Below are 21,931 nucleotides of genomic sequence, written 5' to 3'. Positions count from 1 at the left end.
GACAGTAATCTCTCTGACATTGGCAATAGCAACTTCCTTCTAGATATGTTTCTTGAGGCAAAGGAAACAAAAGAAAAAATAAACTATTGGGACTTCATCAAAATAAGCTTCTGCACAGTGAAGGACATAATCAAAAGACTAAAAGGTGATATACTGAATGGGAGATATTTGCAAATAACATATCTGATAAAGGGTTAGTATCCAAAATATAAAAAGAACTTCTAAAACTCAACACCCCAAAAATAAATAATCCAATTCACAAATAGGCAGGATACATACATAGACATTTTTCCAAAGATGACACACAGATGGTCAACGGGCACATGAAAAGATGCTCAACATCACTGATCACCAGGGAAATACAGATACAAATTACAATGACCTATCACCTCACACCTGTCAGAATGGCTAAAATCAACATAAGGAACAACAGGTGTTGGTGAAGATGTGGAGAAAGGGGAACCTCTTGCACTGTTGGTGACAACGCGAACTGGAGCAGCCACTCTGGAAAACAGTATGGAGGTTCCTCAAAAAGTGAAAAATAGAACTACCCTATGACCCAGCTATTGCACTACTAGGCATTTACCCAGATACAAAAATACTACTTCAAAGGGATATAAACCCTGGTGTTTATAGCAGCGTTATCTACAATGGACAAATTATGGAAACAGCTCAGGTGTCCATTGACTGATGAATGGATAAAGAAGATGTGATATTTTTATACAATAGAATATTACTCAGCCATAAAAAATAATTAAATCTTGCCATTTGCAACAACATGGATGCAGCTAGAGAGTATTATGTTAAGCAAAATAAGTCAGAGAAAGACAAATACCATAGGATTTCACTCATATGTGGAATTTAAGACACAAAACAAATGAGCAAAGGGGAAAAAAAAGAGAAATAGAGGCAGACTAAGAAACAGACTCTTAACTATAGAGAACTGATAGTTACCAGAGAGGACGTGAGTCAGGGGATGGGTTAAATAGGTAATGGGGACTAAGGAGTGCACTTCTGATGAGCACGAGGTGTATGGAAGTGTTCAATCACTCTACTATACACCTGAAACTGATACTAAACTGTATGTTAACTGAAATTCAAATAAAAACCTAAAGATATTTAAAAAGTGACAGCATCAGTGGTTTCCAAGGGCTTCGGGAGAGCAAGAGCAGGATGAGTTGGTAGAACATAGCGGATTTGTAGAGCAGTGAAAGTAATCTGTGATGGAGTGCCTGGCTGGCGCAGTCAGAGCGTGAGACTCTTGGTCTTGGGATTGGGAATTTGAGCCCCATGTTGAGTGTAGAGATGACTTAAAAATATTTAAGAATATTAAATTAAAAACACTATTCTGTATGAATCTGTAATGGTGGATATATGTCATTATACATTTGTCAAAACTCATGGAATGTACAAGACAGAGTGAACACTGATGTAAACTATGGGCTTCAGTTAATAATAATATATCAGTATTGGCCTACTGATTGTAACAAATGTACCACATGTAATGCAAGACATTATAAACAGGAGAAACAGCATGAGAAGGGATGAGGGAGTATATGGAACTCTCAACTTAGCACTCAATTTTTGTGTAACTTGAAAATGGTACTAACAATAAAGTCCATTAATGACTTATCTAATAAACAAGTAAATATCGAGTTAAGTCTGTTATTCAGTTGACAGTCCTTAATAAAGAGAACACTTTCAACAAAGAACTGAGAGTTGATGGAAGGAAGCGGGTGTGCTAGATGGGCTAGACGGGCGATGGGCATTAAGGAGGGCACTTGTGATGGCACTGGGTGTTGTATGTGATGAATCACTAAATTCTACTCCTGAAACCAATATTATAGTATATGTTAACTGGAATTTAAATAAAAATTTGAGAAAAAAGAGAAGAACTCTTACATGTTGCTAGTGAGAATCTGCCATCACTGTAGAAAACAGTTTGGCAATTTTTTTATAAACATACACTTGCCATATAATCCAGAAATCTAATCCCAAATAAAAACATACAGATATAATTTTTTTTTAAAAAAAGAGAACACTTTCAGAACTAAAGGAAATGCTTTCGCTGACAACTACAGAAAAACACACTTTGTGTAAAAGTGATCTTACAAATATTAGCGTAATGAGTATTGCTCACTCTGGTTTCACAAATCCAGAGGGCTTTTGCCACCGTGAAAGGTTAAGTGATGTTGATGATTTCAAACCTAACTCCCATCTCTTGGTTTCACCCCAAACCATTTTAAGATGGATTGATTCAAACACTAAAAATATAGGTAGGAAAATTTATCCAAGAGTCTCTACAGGTGAGCCAATCTTGAAATACTGACAATTATCATAAACCAGAAGTAAATGTAACACTAAATCAGTGCTCAAAACCTTAGCTTCCAGGACCATTGAAGCATTTTCTAATGGACTTCATTGACTTTATCCTATCATAACCTGAAATGTGTCTTAAAAGTGTTTATGTAATTCTAGTTGAGTTAAAGATTTCCACAACTTTTCATCATTTACTTGGATATGATTTCAAACAGAATTTACAGTTTCTTCATCATTTAATTCACTATCCTCATTATCTTTATTAAAATTATGTTCCTGTGAAGGCAGACCAATCAAATCTCATTATGGTGGTATAGTCGATCAAGACTGCTTTTTGTACAGTTATCAACCGAAGCATTTAATATATTGTGAAAAATATAAAATTTTATTGATTTTAAAACATACAGCTCAGTGGCCTTATTCACACTGTATGCCATCACCATCACCACCTTCTATCTCCAGAACTCTCTCATCCCAGAGGGAAACTCTGTCCCCATTAAATAGTAACTTTCCATTCCTCCCTCCCCTAATCCCTTATAACCACTGTTGTGTTTCTGCTTCCACGACTTTGACTCTTCTACATATCTTCTTGCTACCAGCTTGCCAAGTACTTGCCAATATTGTTGAATTTTTCAGAAAACCGATTCTGGGTTTCATTGGTATTTTTTCCTCCTTTTATTGAGGGGTTTTCTATTCTCTAGTTCCTTTGCCTGTGCCCTAATCTTCATTAGTTTCTTCCTTCTGCTGATTTGGGATTTGGTTTTTCTTCTCTTTCTGGTCCTTGGAGGCATAAAGTGGGGGTTGCTGATTTGCGACCTTTATTGTATTTTAATGTAGGAATTTATGCTGCAAGCCACCCTTTTAGCACTGCTTTTGCAACATTCCATTTGGGGTCTGTTGTGTGTTTCATTTTTTTTTTTTTTTTTTCATTTCTCTCCAGCTAGCTTCTAACTTCTGCTCCTGAACCCCTTGGTGAATTTTTCACTTCAGTTCTCGTATTCTTCAGCTCTAGAGTTTCCGTCTGGCTCTTTTCCACAGTTTTTATCTCTTGGTGATATTTTCATTTTTCTCATGCATCATTTTCCTTGGTTTGTTGTTTATTTGTGTTCTCTTTGAGACTATTGAGCATCTATCTTTAAAATAATTATATTGAATTCTTTGGTAATTCACAAATCTGCATTTCGTCAGTGGTAGTTTCGGGAGATGAACTTTGTTCCTTTGGCTCATGTTTTCCCAGTTTTTTGGCATATCATGTGAATTTGAGTTGAAATGTGTGGGCTTTTGGAAAAGCAGCTACTTCTCCCAGTCTTTATTGGCTTCATGACAGGGAATCTGCAATGTTAGAGATTCTGTGGACCTTTTCAAGCTTTAATGGGGACGTAGTTTCTCTGAACTGGTGCGTGGATTTTCTCAGTTAAGAGGTTTGCCTGCTTCTTCTCTGGAGCCTGTAAACACTTGCTCCCCCTGGTGTTTGTCTGAGATGCTACAATCTCCCTACAGCTCTGTAAGTTAGCGTTTGTTTGTTTCTCAGGGACCCCAAGATGGCCCCCAGACTGCCATTCCCAGCAGGGCTCTAAATCACACCAGATGGAAAACATTCCTCGGCCATCTCTGAAAGCCAGAATGTAATACCCATGGTCCACTCCTCTCCTTTCATCCAAAGAGAAAGTGGAGTTAGGAAGGAATCCTCTGATCATGCCACACGGGGCCAGGGATGGGGAGTGACTAGGACAGGAAAAATATCATAACTTTGCCTGATTACTTTTCTGTAACTCTTCTTGACTTTGTGCTTCTCCAGGTGCTGCAGCCTCTCTACTGGTTTCTCATAATGGCTATTTGATCTATATATTATTGTCTCCTCGGAGGAATGGAGGAAACTCAGGGATTTCTATTCTGCTACCTGGCTAATTTAACTCTTTTGATAATTCTCACCATCAAATCATGAATCTTCTTGGGGAAATTTCTTGAGTTTTAATACACCAGCAATCATATCTCTTGAGAAGACAAATTCCCTTCTCAAAAATTCTACCATTCTTCATATTGCCCTCTTTTTCTGCAATGCTCTGTTAAAAGCAGCCTTCATCTGAGCATTCCTTAGACTGTAGATGAGAGGGTTCAGCAATGGGTTGAAGAGTGGTGAAACAGGGTAAGGATTTTCTGCTGCTCCTCACGTTGACTATTGTCTGGGACCAAGTCAACCATCATGGCTATGCCAAAGTAGAATCCAACCACACAGAAGTGGGAGGAACAGGTGGAAAAGGCTTTTCTGCGCCCCTCCTTTGTCTGGATCTTCAGGATGGCCCAGAGGATGTGCACGTAGCAGATCAACACCGGGGAGAGGGGCCCAACTAAGATAAACACAGCACCAGCAAAGACAAAAAACTTCATTGATCCAAGTATCACCACAGGCCACTTTGAGGACAGAGAGGATTTCCCAGAAGAAGTGGTTCACCTCCTGGGGCCCAGAGAAAGTCAACCTTAGAGAGAGAATTACATGTACTAGGGCTAGGGAAAATCCACATGCCCAGATAGCGATGACCAGGAGCATGCACACTGTCCAGTTCATGATGACAGTGTACTGGGGCGGATGGCAGATTGCCGCGAACCCGTCATAGGCCATCACTACCAAAATCGGGCACTCTTCACCAGCACAAGTCACAAACAAAACTATCTGCGTAGCGCACGAGACAAAGGAGATAGTTTTTTTGTGCTTCACTAGCTTTTCCAGCATATTGGGCGAACTGCTGGAAGCATAGCATATGTCAATGATAGCCAGATGAGAAAGGAAGAAATACATGGGGGAATGCAGTCTGAGGTCTAGCCAAATGAGTCCCAAGATCACGCCATTTGCCAGCAGGTTGAAGATATATAACAGGGAGAAGACACAGGAGAGGAGCACTTCAGTGTCTTTACTGAGCTGGAATCCCACCAGGATGATTTCTGGTCCACGATTGGTTGCCCCCCCCCCCCCCATTCCTTGATGAACGTTTATCAAGGACTGAAGTGTGATAGAAAGGTCAGAGCTGGATATGAATGAAAATTGAAGTTATTTACTCAGAGGAAAGGAAAGTTATGAACTCAGAGGAAGCTTTTATGCCTGTCCCTACTTGACTTTTTCTTGTCCAATGTTTTAGTTTAAAATTTTTATTCAGATAAGTATCCAAAAATTAAAACAATATGATTATATATAGTTTACCGAATTGTTTTAAAGTTTGCTTCATCAATTCTTTTTTTTTTTTTTTTCCTATGTACACATTTTTCCCCCTTGGCCACGTAAGAGTAAAATGTAGGCATAATGCCAATTTGTCCCTTCATTTTTTTCTAAGACAAGGATATTCATATTCAGGATAAGTAACCAAAATCAGGAGATGTAACATTAGCATGATTCTCTATTCTAGATACAGCATTTTCTGCCCCTCTGGTCCAAGATGCAATCTTGCACATTGCATCTCCTCTAATATGAAATAATCACTCAGTCCTTCCCTTGAAATTGATATTTTTGAAGCATACACACCAGTTGTTTATGTCTCTCAACTTGGGTTTTCCATTTATTGCCCCTTTTTAGTTCAAAATATAAATTTCTAATAGGATATAAAAAGTGTCCTTCTTAATGGCTTCCGTTAATATACAGGAAATGTTAATTTGTCCCAATACTGGTGGTACAATGTGGATCTTGGTTAAGGTGGAGTCTTCACGTTATCTCCAGCATAAAATTATTACTCCACAATTTAAAGCACTTTCTTACTTCTGGCTTCCTAAATTGTTCTAGCCTCAAGTTGTTTATTTCCCACTTCAGCTTGAAATAAGTTATTTCACTAAAAAGATCCAGTTCCTTTTAGTGAAGAATCTTATTTTCCAAAAAAATCTGATTTTATTGGATCTTTAACAATATTTTCATCATGATTATTGCCAAATTTCCAATATCCTCGTTTAATTAGTAGAGCATATAATTTGACACGCAAACTGTTAAGGGGATGATAAATTCTTAAACTTACTTGTTTAATCCTAATACATCTTTACAGACTTCCTTTGGAGAGCCAAATCTATTTTACTAAATTAACATTAAGATTAAAGAAAATGATCTTGATATGATACAGTGGTTTATTTTGGGCAAAAGGATACTTCTAGTCTTATTTAACGTTTTTTGTTTTTCTTTATATTTAGACAATCATAGATTCTTGGGAATTTCAGATTCACAGATTAGTTTCAACAGCCTGATGCAATCTGTGAATGAAGACACACCTCATATGAAATTTTGACCTCAAGTTTTTCAAAGTGTCTTAGGAAAACATGAAATTTAATGAAAGACTAAAGAGATAATACTGGGAAACATGGCCAAAAGTGATCATTGTTAATAATTTGCATATAGTGTTTCATTACTTACTGTACATAGAATTTCATATATAATTAAAAATTAAACAGTGTTATTTCTCTTAGAATCAGTTCATGTAAGTTCCCCATGATAAAATACTTTTCTGCAGCATACATTGCCAGCTGCATACTATTTTATCTTTTAACTGACTTAATATATTACCTTCTAACTATATTGCATGCAATAGAAATTATGGCCCATGCTGACTCCATTTTATACATAAATTTTTTGTACCTTTTGTGATTTTCCCATAATAGATTCATAGACATGAAAGTTCTCAGTCAAATCTATCTCTGTCATCATCTTTCTGTCTAAAAAGCAAACAAGCAGAAGAAATCCAGACATATTATCACCAGAAGAAATCACTTGGGGGGAAAGAATCTCTAACTGAATAATCATGACTAATCTCAAACTCACCTTTCCTATGAAAGGGCCCCCACTTCAGCTTTTCAGCTTCTATTATGCTGACTCTCAAGTTTTTATACAATTTAGTCCAACCTGGTGTAAAATGTACTTCCTCTAGTTCATTCTTAGGTCACCTTCATATTAAATACCAAGACGGAGTAAGACTAGTTACTGGAAAGTGAGATTTTATGAAGGTTAAGTATAATCTGATGACAATGTATGTAACCTCTGGTGTATTGGGTTAAATCTGTCTTTCTTAGTTGATTACAGCTGAGGGCTGTCTATCCTCCAATTTCAGGGAGCTGATTACAACGGACACCTGTCTCTTACTGCCGAAATAATTCCATGTGGAAGTAGTTATCCTAACACCAACTATTCAGCATTTCCATCCTAGACATCTTTTTACATTTAAACACCAAAAGACACACATTTCTTTGTTTCCATCTATTGGTTTTTCTTAATTCCAGTTTGTGGCCCAACAGGTACTCCTGATTCCTAGATGAATGACAACATGGAATGAGTTATTATTTGAGGCCAATACCATCCATTACACAGAAATGTCTTTACCTTTACAGTCATTCAAGTTAAAAAATATTTAATGTGAGGGTCGTTTGGAAGATGGCAGTGTAGGAGGACGCTGGGCTCACCTCATCCTGCTGATCGCTTAGATTCCACCCACATCTGCCTAAATAACTCAGAAAACTGCCAGAAGACTAGCAGAATGGACTCTCCAGAGTCAAGTGTAGACAAGAGGCCCACAGAAGAGGGTAGGAAGGGCGGAGAGGCGGTGCGTGCTACACGGACTGCCGGGAGGGAGCCAGGGCAGTGGAGGGGCAGCCAGCCCACCCGGCAAGGCAGACCCCCCAAGTCTGGCTTGCAAAAGTGGAGGGGCCAGACGGAGGGTGTTCTGACATCCAGTGGGACTTAACATCTGCAATGTTATAAGTCAACAGCTCTGCTCGGACAGCAGGAGGATGAGAGGACACCGGGAGAGAGAGATGTTGAGCCCTGGAAGACAGAGCTCAGCTCGGTGGGGAACAAAGGCACTGGGAAGCACCATCTCCCTCACCCATCCCCCGCCGAAATCCCAAAGGGAACCAGTTCCCATCACTGAACTTGCTTGCACCGCGCAAACACCCAACACTGTGCTTCTGTGGATCCATCCCTCTGACGGGTCTGCCTCCCTCCCGGTGCCACAGAGTCCCTCCCAAAGCCAGACCACTGAAGGCAAAGAGAGCTGAGTCTGCCCCTCCTGCCCCCTTGCACCTTGCAGATCCACCCCAGCTAATATGCCAGATCCCATAGAAGGAGCACCACAAGCCTGGCAGGGTGCAAGTAGCCCAGATGGGGCCACACCACTCCACAGTGATTCCTGCCCCTGGGAGAGGGGAAGATAAGGTACACACCAGTCTGACTGTGGCCCCAGTGGTGGGCTTGGGGCAGACATTGGGTCTGACTGCGGCCCTGACCACCAACACGAGTTACTCCACACAGCACAAGGGAAAAGCCCTGCAGTTCCATGCCACTCCAGGGACTATCCAAAATGACGAAACGGAAGAATTCTCCTCAAAAGAAACCCCAGGAAGTAACAACAACAAATTGACAAAAATGATTTAAGCAATGTAATGGAACATGAGTTTAAAATAATAGTCATAAAATTAATCACTGGGCTTGAAAAAAGTATAGAGGACAGCAGACAATCTACTGCTACAGAGATCAAGGGACTAAGAAACAGTCAGGAGGAGCTAAAAAATGCTATAAATGAGGTACAACATAAAATGGAGGCGACCACAGCTCGGATTGAAGAGGCAGAGGAGAGAATAGGTGAATTAGAAGATAAAATTATGGAAAAAGAGGAAGCTGAGAAAAAGAGAGATGAAAAAAATCCAGGAGTATGAGGGGAGACTTAGAGAACTAAGTGATGCAAGGAAACGCCATAATATCCATAGAATAGGGATTCCAGAGGAAGAAGAGAGAGAGAAAGGGGCTGAAGGTGTACTTGAAGAAATCATAGCTGAGAACTTCCCTGATCTGGGGAAGGAAAAAGGCATTGAAATCCAAGAGGCACAGAGAACTCCCTTGAGACATAACTTGAATCGATCTTCTGCATGACATATCATAGTGAAACTGGAAAAATACAAGGATAAAGAGAAAATTCTGAAAGCAGCTAGGGATAAACATGCTCTAACATATAAAGAGAGACCCATAAGACTAATGGCAGACCTATCCACTGAAACTTGGCAGGCCGGAAAGGAATGGCAGGAAATCTTCAATGTGATAAACAGAAAAAATATGCAGCCGAGAATCCTTTATCCAGCAAGGCTGTCATTCAGAATAGAAGGAGAGATAAAGGTCTTCCCAAACAAACAAAAACTGAAGGAATTCATCACCACTAAACCAGCCCTACAAGAGATCCTAAGGGGGATCTTGTGAAACAAAGTACCAGAGACATCACTACAAGCATGAAACCTACAGACATCACAATGACTCTAAACACATATCTTTCAATAATAACACTGAATGTAAATGGACTAAATGCACCAACCAAAAGACATAGGGTATCAGAATGGATAAAAAAAAACAAGACCCATCTATGTGCTGTCTACAAGAGACTCATTTTAGACCTGAGGACACCTTCAGATTGAAAGTGAGGGGATGGAAAACTACCTATCATGCTACTGGAAGTCAAAAGAAAGCTGGAGTAGCCATACTTACATCAGACAAGCTAGACTTTAAAGTAAAGGCTGTAACAAGAGATGAAGAAGGGTATTATATAATAATTACAGGGTCTGTCCATCAGGAAGAGCTAATAATTATAAATGTCTATGTGCTGAATACAGGAGCCCCCAAATATATAAAACAATTAATCACAAACATAAGGAACCTTATTGATAAGAATGTGGTAATTGCAGGGGATTTTAATACTCCATTTACAACAATGGATAGACCATCTAGATGGTCTAGATGTCCATAAAGAAACAAGGGCCCTGAATGATACATTGGATCAGATGGACTTGACAGACATGTTTAGAACTCTGCATCCCAAAGCAACAGAATATGCTTTCTTCCCAAGTCCACATGGAACATTGTCCAAGATAGATCACATACTGGGTCACAAAACAGCCCTTCATAAGTATAAAATAATTGAGATCATACCATGCACACTTTCAGACCACAATGCTATGAAGCTTGAAATCAACCACAGGAAAAAGTCTGGAAAACCTCCAAAAGCATGGAGGTTAAAGAACACCCTAGTAAAGAATGAATGGGTCAACAAGGCAATTAGAGAAGAAATTAAAAAATATATAGAAACAAATGAAAATGAAAATACAGCAATCCAAACACTTTGGGATGCAGTGAAGGCAGTCCTGAGAGGAAAATACATTGCAATCCAGGCCTATCTCAAGAAACAAGAAAAATCCCAAATACAAAATCTAACAGCACACCTAAAGGAAATAGAAGCAGAGCAGCAAAGACAGCCTAAATCAGCAGAAGAAGAGAAATAACAAAGATCAGAGCAGAAATAAACAATATAGAATCTAAAAAAACTGTAGAGCAGATCAATGAAACCAAGAGTTGGTTTTTTGAAAAAATAAGCAAAATTGATAAACTTCTAGCCAGGCTTCTCAAAAAGAAAAGGGAGATGACCCAAATAGGTAAAATCATGAATGAAAATGGAATTATTACAACCAATCTCTCAGAAATACAAGCAATTATCAGGGAATACTATGAAAAATTATATGCCAACAAACTGGACAACCTGGAAGAAATGGACAAATTCCTAAGCACCCACACACTTCCAAAATTCAAACAGGAAGAAATAGAAAACTTGAACAGACCCATAACCAGTGAAGAAATTGAATCAGTTATCAAAAATCTCCCAACAAATAAGAGTCCCAGGCTTCCCAGGGGAATTCTACCAGACATTTAAAGCAGAGATAATACCTATTCTTCTCAAGCTGTTCCAAAAATTAGAAAGGGAAGAAAAACTTCCAGACTCATTCTATGGAGCCAGAATTACTTTGATTCCTAAACCAGACAGAGACCCAGCAAAAAAAGAGAACTACAGGCCAATATCCCTGATGAATACGGATGCAAAAATTCTCAACAAGATACTAGCAAATCGAATTAAACAGCATATAAAAAGAATTATTCACCATGATCAAGTGGGATTCATTCCTGGGCTGCAGGGCTGGTTCAACATTTGCAAATCAGTCAATATGATACATCACATTAATAAAAGAAAAGATAAGAACCATATGATCCTGTCAATCGATGCACAGCTGGTTCAACATCCGCAAATCAATCAATGTGATACATCACATTATTAAAAGAAAAGATAAGAACCATATGATCCTGTTAATTGATGCAGAAAAAACATTTGACAAAATTCACCATCCGTTCTTAATAAAAACCCTCGAGAAAGTTGGGGGAGAAGGAACATACTTAAACATCATAAAAGCCATTTATGAAGATCCCACAGCTAATATCATCCTCAATGGGGAAAAACTGAGAGCTTTCTCCCTGAGATCAGGAACACGACAGGGATATCCACTCTGACCACTGTTGTTTAACATAGTGTTGTAATGCTAGCATCAGCAATCAGACAACAAAAGGAAATCAAAGGCATCAAAATTGGCAAAGATGAAGTCAAGCTTTCACTTTTTGCAGATGACATGATATTATACATGGAAAACCTGATAGACTCCACCAAAAGTCTGCTAGAACTGATACATGAATTCAGCAAAGTCGCAGGATACAAAATCAATGTACAGAAATCAGTTGCATTTTTATACACCAATAATGAAGCAAAAGAAAGAGAAATAAGGAAACTGATCCCATTCACAATTGCACCAAGAAGCATAAAATACCTAGGAACAAACCTAACCAAAGATGTAAAAGATCTGTATGCTGAGAACTATACAAAGCTTATGAAGGAAATTGAAGAAGATACAAAGAAATGGGAAAACATTCCATGCTCATGGATTGGAAGAATAAATAGTTAAAATGTCAATACTACCCAAAGCTATCTACACATTCAATGCAATCCCAATCAAAATTGCACCAACATTCTTCTCGAAGCTAGAACAAGCAATTCTAAAATATTTATGGAACCACAAAAGAACCCAAATAGCCAAAGTAATTTTGAAGAAGACCAAAGTGGGAGGCATCACAATCCTAGATTTAGCCTCTACTACAAAGCTGTAACCATCAAGACACCATGGTATTGGCAAAAAAACAAAAAAACAAAAACACAACAACAACAACAACAAAAACAGACACACAGACCAATGGAATAGAATAGAAACCCCAGAGTTAGATCCACAAAAGTATGGCCAACTAATGTTTGACAAAGCAGGAAAGAATACCAGTGGAAAAAAGTCTCTTTAGCAAACGGTGCTGGGAGAACTGGACAGCAACATGCAGAAGGATGAAACTAGACCACTTTCTCACACCATTCACAAAAATAAACTCAAAATGTATGAAGGACCTGAATGTGAGACAGGAAACCATCAAACCCCTAGAGGAGAAAGCAGGAAAAAACCTCTCTGACCTCCGCCACACCAATTTCTTACTTGACACATCCCCAAAGGCAAGGGAATTAAAAGCAAAAATGAACTATTGGGACCTCATGAAGATAAAAAGCTTCTGCGTTGCAAAGGAAATAATCAACAAAACTAAAAGGCAACCAGTGGGATGGGAAAAGATATGTGCAAATGACATATTGGACAAAGGGCTAGTATCCAAAATCTATAAAGAGGTCACCAAATTCCACACCCGAAAAACAAATAATCCAGTGTAGAAATGGGCAGAAAACATGAATAGACACTTCTCTAAAGAAGACATCCAGATGGCCAATAGGCACATGAAAAGATGCTCAACGTCACTCCTCATCAGGGAAATACAAATCAAAACCACACTGAGATATCATCTCCCACCAGTCAGCGTGGCTAAAATGAACAAATCAGGAAACTATAGATGCTGGAGAGGATGTGGGGAAACAGGAACCCTCTTGCACTGTTGGTGGGAATGTAAAACTGGTGCAGCCACTCTGAAAAACAGTGTGGAGTTTCCTCAAAAATTTAAAAATAGATCTACCCTATGACGCAGCAATAGCACTGCTAGGAATTTCCCCACGGGATACAGGAGTACTGATGCATAGGGGCACTTGTACCCCAATGTTTATAGCAGCACTCTCAACAATAGCCAAATTATGGAAAGAGCCTAAATGTCCACCAACTGACGAATGGATAAAGAAATTGTGGTTTATATACACAATGGAGTACTACGTGGCAATGAGAAAGAATGAAATATGGCCTTTTGTAGCAACGTGGATGGAACTGGAGAGTGTGATGCTAAGTGAAATAAGTCATACAGAGAAAGACAGAAACCATATGTTTTCACTCTTATGTGGATCCTGAGAAACTTAACAGAAGACCATGGGGGAGGGGAAGGAAAAAAAAGTTAGAGAGGGAGGGAGCCAAAACATAAGATACTCTTAAAAACTGAGAATAAACTGAGGGCTGATGGGGGGTGGGAGGGAGAGTAGGGTGGGTGATGGGTATTGAGGGTACCTGTTGGGATGAGCACTGGGTGTTGTCTGGAAACCAGTTTGACAATAAATTTCATATTAAAAATAAATAAATGAATAAAATATGTACTTAAAAATGAGAAAAAAAAAAGAAAAAGAAAAAAATATTTAATGTAATCAACACCACACATCTTTGATGTTGTGTAACTGTGATAAGACTTTTACCATACATGACCACAGTGTATTTTCTATAAAACATACTTCCAGATAATAGGAGATAAATCTCTTGAGAGATGATGGATAGAGTTTTAATTCCTATTTCTTGACTTTCTTTTATGCTTATAGAATTAGTAACAAAAATATTCTGGACATTATTCTATATATAATTACTATTATATATCTCTGGGGAATGCCTTTTATAATAGCTGGTATAATTCTTGAAACAGACATTCAAATATTTGTTAAATGGAAGAAAGAATTCATATACATGCACACACATCAGGTCACATATTGACATTACACTGTTCTACATAGATTTGTAAATATCTCGAAGATCATAGACCTCAAAAAGATACCAAAAATTACAGTATCCAAACTCTCAAAATTCTTCTAGTTTTATGAATCCATGCTTTACTAATTTGTCTATCTCTATATAAGTATCTTCTATCTACTGAGCAATACATGAATTCCGCTTTACTAGAAAGTTCAAAATTAGAATTTAATCATTTGAAAACTGCTCTTACAAAAAATGCCATGAACGATCCATGTAATTTTAATGCAGTGTTTCTATAGGGTACATCTGAATAAGCTTTGAAGGTGTAGACAATAGTGTATCTGCAGAAACTATGGCAATGCCAGAGTGAGTTAATGTCTTGCACCTGCTTTGAAGTGATGCTTAGAACCAAGTTTCAGGCAAATAGCTTTATTGAAAGATTTACAGAAAATAAAATAACCTAAGAAAGAAACACAAAGACACATGTGACAGTATTTTGAGCCTTTGAAAAAACATCAGCCTACAGGAGGCCTCAAGTATGAAGATACTTTTAAAAATAGTGAAGACATAGTAAATCTTTTAAGTAATGCAGCAGTGAAATAGAGAAGATTTCAAGATAGCCTAAATGCAATCTCCCCTTCCCAATAGAGAATAAGTTAACAGCAGCTCAGAAAAGGAAGGTCCTGGTGGTATGAGCAATTCTACCTCTGCCTGGGCAATCCTGCAACTGAGTTAGGGAACTTTACGCTACTTCTCCAAGTTTAGCTGAAGGTATTGACACTTATTCTACCCCATTTTGTGGTAGGATAAATACTTGTATCCAGCATAGTAATTTCTGAGCCTAATAATTATTAACATTGAGTTATAGCTTGAGAATATTACAATAAGAAATAACTATGCGGCAAGCTTACGTCTTACACTGTTTTGGTGAGAAGACTTTCTGCAACTTTAGTAGAATTTTGCTTTCCAGCAACAAAGCTGCTCTGTCAATATCTTCTCGGGTATCAGTTAGTAGAAGGTCCTTTTATTCTTTTGGCTCCATCAAAGCCTTATCCAGGGGAGATCCCTGCACGTGAAGCCTCTCCTACTTCCAGATCTCTTCTTAAACAATAGAGTTAGCCTAATGTGGAGCCCACCATTCAACCACACTGGGAAGTGAAGAGGAAGTTACTGAGGGACTACACGGCCCCTGTCACAACTCAGCGGGCAGAAGTTCCTGGAGCTGGATGGGGGTGGAAACTGGTCATCTAGTGCACCTGTCTGCCAGGTAACTTTGAGTTAGGAGGGACTCAGGATATTTCACTGAGGAATATCATTCCTTTCCACATAGCCAGGCTTCCACCTTGTCCTACTTCAACTACCGTCCTAAAAACCATCCCACAGTGCCAATAAATCTCTCCACGTACGCAGATATAAGCACTGGATATTCCCCAGGAATCTACTTTCACCAAAAGAAGACCCTTCAGAGGTAAGTTACATAAGATACTGTAGAAAGCTGCAGAGGAGAAATCTCAGACTCACGAGACCTTCATTACAATTGCTGATGGCTTTGCAATAGAATATGAAGTTCTAATTAAACCTCTAGGAATAAAGGTTTTATTTAAATCGGCAAAGAACTCAAATTCCCAGAAGGACCATGAGACATCATATGTCTCTAGTTCTCCCTAAAGAGAAGGGGGGAAAATTCCCTGAAACTTCTGTCTCTGGAGGAGAACAAAGATTTTATCTAGTTGACCTTGGAGGAAATTTCTAGAAAGAGGCAGGGCGCCTCCTAGCATCACACTCTTTATGCTCACAGACTTTGAATATCTCACAAGTAAAGAAAAAACCTGAGGGAGATATCACAAATTACAATATTTAAGCCTCCAAAAGGACTATAGGTTTATAAACTCAGGCTTCTCTTCAGACCCCATGAAGGCCCATAGGCAGCCGGGATTTTGATTGTTGAGAGGTAGTTTCCATGAATTTGTCAGGGCAAACCTGAGAAGGAATTAATTATTGAGCGCTTATTCTGTTTCTGACAATGTGCCAAATGCTTTACGTGGCATATATATATTTAATCTAATCATTTTACAGCCAAGGCGACTGAAGTTTAAATAAACTAAGTCAGCAGTTCCCTAATTGTTAGTCCAGGGACCCCGAGACCCTGTGAAATTGTCCATGAGATCAAAATAATATTTATAATAATTTAAGATATTATTCTTTTTCTACTCTCATTCACTCACGAGGGTGGAATGCAGTTTTTCAAAGGCTACATGACATTTTCTACTTTAAGATTGGCTATAGAAGCAAATACAAAAATCTAGCTGTCCTTGACAAACATTAAAGAATTTTACAAAAAAGAAAAAAATAAGTAAAACAATGTCATCTTTTCACTCTCGGTCTGTTTTAAATATAAATTATCATATGAGGAAATTATCTTTTAAGTGACTTAAATGCTTTCAAATTGTTTTAATTCCTATTATGACAAATGCCAACAAATACCCGTATAAGTAAAATCTCTTTGGGTTCTCAAGAATATTTACAATTGTAAAGGTATCTTGCAAGCAGACAATTAAAAGGACCGTCGCACTAAAGAACTGTAGACTATCAGCCCAGGCCCAGAGCTTCACTCAAATGACTTCTGTTAGATTCCAAAGCATGTGAGTTTTTTTATTGCTGCCCTAACAAATTACCACAAGTGTAGCAGCTTAAAACAACTCTATCTCACAGTTTCCCTGAGTTGGAAGTGCTGGTACAGGATTCTCTGCACACGTCTCACGGACTTCATAGATGGAGGTTGCTTTGGTTTGCAATCTTCACATGAAATCCAACTCCACTGATGGAGAATGGACCCAATAGTAGAAGAGGCTTCATCATGGCTTCTGTCATGGTTTCCTTCCTATTCCTAGATTGTGGAGTTGTTTTCTCTTTTTCTCATCATTAAAGGATATTGAACCTTGTCAAATGAGTTTTCTCCATCACTTAGATAATCAGGTGTTTTTTTTTTTCCCTTTGTTCTACAAATATGGTGTACTGCATTGATTGATTTTTGTATTGGGAATAAGGCTGCTTACCAGGAATACCCCCTCACCCCCAAACATACTGTATGATGTTCCTGGGTCCAGATTACGATTATTGATAATTTTTCCTATTTATATAGAGATGCAAGTTTCTTTTTTTTTTTTTTTACTGTCTTTGTCTGACTTTTGTAACAGGGTAATAGTGGCCTCATGGAATAAGTTAGAAGTGCTCCCTCCTCTTCAATATTTGGAAGAGCTTATGAAAGATGGTTATTTTTTGTTTGCTTAAACAGTGGTAAAATCTACCAATGAAATTATCTGGTCTGGACTTTCATTGGGAGGTTTTTAAATACTGATTCAATCTCCTTACTAGTTATGGATTTACTCAGATTTCCTATTTCTTCAAATCTTCATGGGTTGTATGTTTTTAGGAATTTTTCTATTTCATCAGATTGTACAATTTTCATGATCCTCTCTTATATTCCTTTTTATTTCTATAAAATCAGTAATTTCCCCTTATTCATTTCTTTTATTTTTATGTTTATTTTTGAGAGAGACAGAGAGACAGAGAAACAGAGCATGAGCAGGGGAGGGACAGAGAGAGAGGGAGACACAGAATCTGAAGAAGGCTCCAGGCTCTGAGCTGTCAGCACAGAGCCCAATGCGGGGCTCAAACTTGCAGACCACAGGATCATGACCTGAGCTGAAGTCGGATGCTTAACTGACTGAGCCACCCAGGCACCCCTCCCCACACTCATTTATGATTTTAATACTTTCAATTTTTTTCATTAACCTATCCAAAGTTTTATCAATTTTGTTGATCCTTTCAAAGAACTAACTTCTAATTTCATTCATTTTCTCTATTTTTTCCCCTATTTTCTGCTTCCTTTATCTTTTTATTCTTTTTTCTTCCTTTATCCTTTTTATTCTTTCTTCTGGCTTTGGCTTTAGTTTGCTCTTTCTTCTCTAGTTCCTCAAGAGATAATATTAGGTTATATTAGAGATATTTTTTTCTTTTTTACCACTCTCTATGTAGCCCATAAATTTTGATATACTCTGTTTTCGTTTTCAGTAGTTTCAAGGTATATTTTAACTTCTGTTGTGTTTTCTTCTTTGAGCCAATTTGTTGTTAGAGTGTGGTCTCTAATTTACACTTATTTATGATTTTGTTTTTCCTATTATTATTCATTTCTACTTTTATTCTATTGCAATCAGGAAAGATGCTTTGCATAATATCAATCCTTTAAGTTTATTACAACTTGTTTTTGCTCTACATAAATTTATATATGAATATTCATAAGATGATTATAATTTTTTTTCTAGCTTCCAAGGGAAAAAAATTCTATCTTAGCTTGTTAGAGAAGATTGAAACAAGGGCTTATCTTTTTGCTTGACAATACAATCCATGTAACCACACAAGTAGTTATTGTAGGAATGTCTATAATTAGTTTTTTAAACGTATGATTTAGGGAAACCTGGGTGTCTCAGTTAGTTAAGTGTCCAACTTGGTTGGTTAGGTGTCTCTTGATTTCAGCTCGGGTCATGATTTCACAGTTCAGGAGACTGAACCCCGTCTTGAGCCCCATGTTATGCTCTGTGCTGGGCATGGAGCCTGCTTAAGATTCTTTCTCTCCCTCTCTCTGCCCCTCCCCCACTATCATGCACACATGTGTGCTCTTTCTCAAAATAAATAAATAAACATTAAAAAATGTATTATGTAATTTACCTATTCCTCGAAAAATAAAGTTTTGGGGATGCTTATTTGACAAAAATAATCTGGGCTATGTCTCTTTATAAAATCAGTTTCTAAAAATAAAAAAAAATGAGAGTCATAAGCACATTCCCCAAATTTTGTGCTCAATACAGATTTAAAAATCTGTGAACATCAGTTTAACATTTTTTAGTTATTATATGAAATGGTATAAGTGAGAATTTTTTAAATAGTAATGCAATATATTCTGACAACCAAATATTTTAGTGCTAGAATCCCCAGAATCCTACATATAGCTTTTATATTCATAAACATAAAAATCACCATGTCAAGTTTCTATCCATGTTCAAAATTACCTATCATCTGTGAACATCTTTTCCCATTATGAATTAAATAAATCTAAATATTGATTCTACTTAAAATACATGTATCTTAGTTTGAGTTCCTCCAGAAGCCACTTCCTCCAGAAGTGGTTTTTAGAAGATAATCCTCTACAAGTAGAGGTGGAAGAAAGGGGGAGAACCAAGTAAAGCCTGCCTATGAAGGGTAGGTGATCAAGCCAGCTAAAATTGTAGTAATTGGAGTTTGAAGCTAATGGAAAAATCTTGGAGCCAGTGTAGCATATGCTTCTCAGTGTTAAGCTATCTGGAGGTCAAGGAAAGTGAAGTTTCCTTGAAGCTGAGCTGATCGACTAAGTAGAATCAGCTATTGGTTGACGGTCTTAGGGTGGATGGACCAAGCATTAGGCTCCCTCTCCCTGCCCAATGAGCTAGAAAGTGCCTCTTGGGGCCAGGGAAAGTGATCAGGCAAAGAAATTCACATGCTGGCCTGTGAGGCCAGGCTTGTGTGCTCTGAAATAGAATAAAAACGTGTTACAGACAGGGTACCCCCAGCACCAGCTACAAAATCCATGCAAAAATTGTGTGATCAACACTCACCCCAATGTTTATAGAAGCACTATCAACAATGACCAAAGTAGGGAAAGAGCCTACTTTGCTAGGCTTTGGATGAATGGATAAAGAAGATGTGGTATAGATATACAATGGAGTATTACTCAGCAATCAAAAAGAATGAAATCTTGCCATTTGCAACTATGTGGTGGAACTAGAGAGTATTATGCTAAGTGAAATTAGAGAAAGACAAATATATGACTTAACTCATATGAGGACTTTAAGATACAAAACAGATGAACATAAGGGAAGGGAAACAAAAATAATATAAAAAAAGGGAGGGGGACAAAACATGAGAGACTCAAATATGGAGAACAAACAGAGGGTTACTGGAGGGGGTGTGGGAGGGGAGATGGGATAAAAGAAGATGGGCTAAAGGGCATTAAGGAATCTACTCCTGAAATCATTGTTGCACTATATGCTAACTAACTTGGATGTAAATTAAAAAAATATATGTTAAAATTAAAAAAAATCATGTGATCAATATTGAGTTCCATAAAGGGTTTCTCTGATTTCAGAGCCTATGAATATCAATTAACATTATTCAGTTTGTCTTTATTATGTGAATAAAATCATATAAATGAGGATTTTAAAAATTATAGTGTATCACATCACCTTTGAAATCTAAAATATGATTGGACATCAGGCAGGGGAATAGGTATGATTTTCTGGTTCTAAATTGAAGGAGATAATTCTGAAAAAAAACCTATATATTTAATGATTTTTAAAAATAAATATAGTAGCACAGATATTTAACCATAGTTAAGTAAAAATACAGTTTAAAATTTTAATTTCAAAAGTTGGTTTTACCACAAGAGACACTTAAAACTGAGAATAAACTGAGGGTTGATGGGGGGTGGGAGGGAGGGGAAAGTGGGTGATGGGCATTGAGGAGGGCACCTGTTGGGATGAGCACTGGGTGTTACATGGAAACCAATTTGACAATAAATTTCATATTTAACAAAAAAAAGAAAAAGCAAAAAAAGAGTTGGTTTTACTTATACCCAACCTACTAACCCTCATTATGTATCTCACACCTAAAGAATTTTATAAAACTCTGTTGGCAAAAAAATAAATAAATAAAAAATAAAAATAAAAAAATAAATGTTGATATTACATTTAATTTGGGGGATGGATACTATCTAATTTTAGCTCCTGTAATTCACCATAAATGAGGAAAATATTTCTATATCTTCAGTATATATTGAGAATGATGTGGCAAATCTACATAAAAGAATTAAAGTTTCCAGTTCATTTGCCATGTGAAAAGTGTTCAACAGATTGTCAACAATTAGGAAGGCACATTTAGGATGGTGTATAGATTATATATAATGTTCATGCAGTTCATTTTCAGGGGACAAGAAGGAAGGAAGACAGTCACCCTTCAAAACCTGAAACTGCAGAAAAGTCTAATTTTTGTAGCATTGCCACTGAGGTAACACAAATACACTGATTTCAGATAAGCGCCCTGAATAAAATATCAAATGGCAAATACAGTCTATTACAGGCGCTGATTTACAATTAACTTCTTATAGTGACAACCTTCTGTGTTGTATACCAGGGAGGAGAGGTCAGAGGTTTTTCTATTTAATGATAGCTCATGAGTCCCTCAAGCAATATTGAGTCAGCTCACCAGTAAAAATGATTCTAAGGCTTTCATCTAATTTCAGTGCATATCTTTAACATCCAAAGTTTAGGTAATAATGTTAAAATTAATGTCATTAAACCTTTAAACATGATTAATCTCAACCCAACCATTAAAAGCCTCTATGGTAGCCTGCTGCTTTAATTGCTAGTTCTGGTCTGCCCTTGTATCCTGAGTTGGGACTGCTTGGGGCCTTAGCTACTTAGTTTAATGTGGAATCTTTTCTACACAAATTCCTAAATTTATACATAAGTCAAAATTACAGCTTTTTTCCTCTTACTAATAGTACCCTGACACCATTTGCCTGATTCTTTGGCTTTCAGAGCAGACTTAGACTCTGAGATGGCCATCCATCTTCACTGTCTCTCTCCAATGCTCCCAATTATCTGGTATTAGCTTCTAAATCCAGCTCTCAAAAAAATTCAATCTCTCCAAAATTTATTCTGCATTTCAGGCATGCTGTCATCATAGATTAAAAGAATACATTTATCACAGTGTATAT

At 37.6% G+C, this 21,931-nt stretch overlaps 1 pseudogene; it reads right to left on the bottom strand.

Moving 5' to 3' along the window:
• Positions 1 to 4,354: 4,354 nt before the first annotated feature.
• On the bottom strand, positions 4,355 to 5,293 carry LOC132677391 (olfactory receptor 2A2-like; annotated as a pseudogene).
• Between the last annotated feature and the right edge of the window lie 16,638 nt (positions 5,294 to 21,931).

This window comes from Panthera onca, chromosome A2 (genome assembly GCF_046562875.1).
Source record: "Panthera onca isolate mPanOnc1 chromosome A2, mPanOnc1 haplotype 2, whole genome shotgun sequence".
NCBI lineage: Eukaryota > Metazoa > Chordata > Mammalia > Carnivora > Felidae > Panthera > Panthera onca.
Note: the sequence above shows the minus strand (reverse complement) of the source record. Positions and strands in the feature narration are given on the sequence as shown.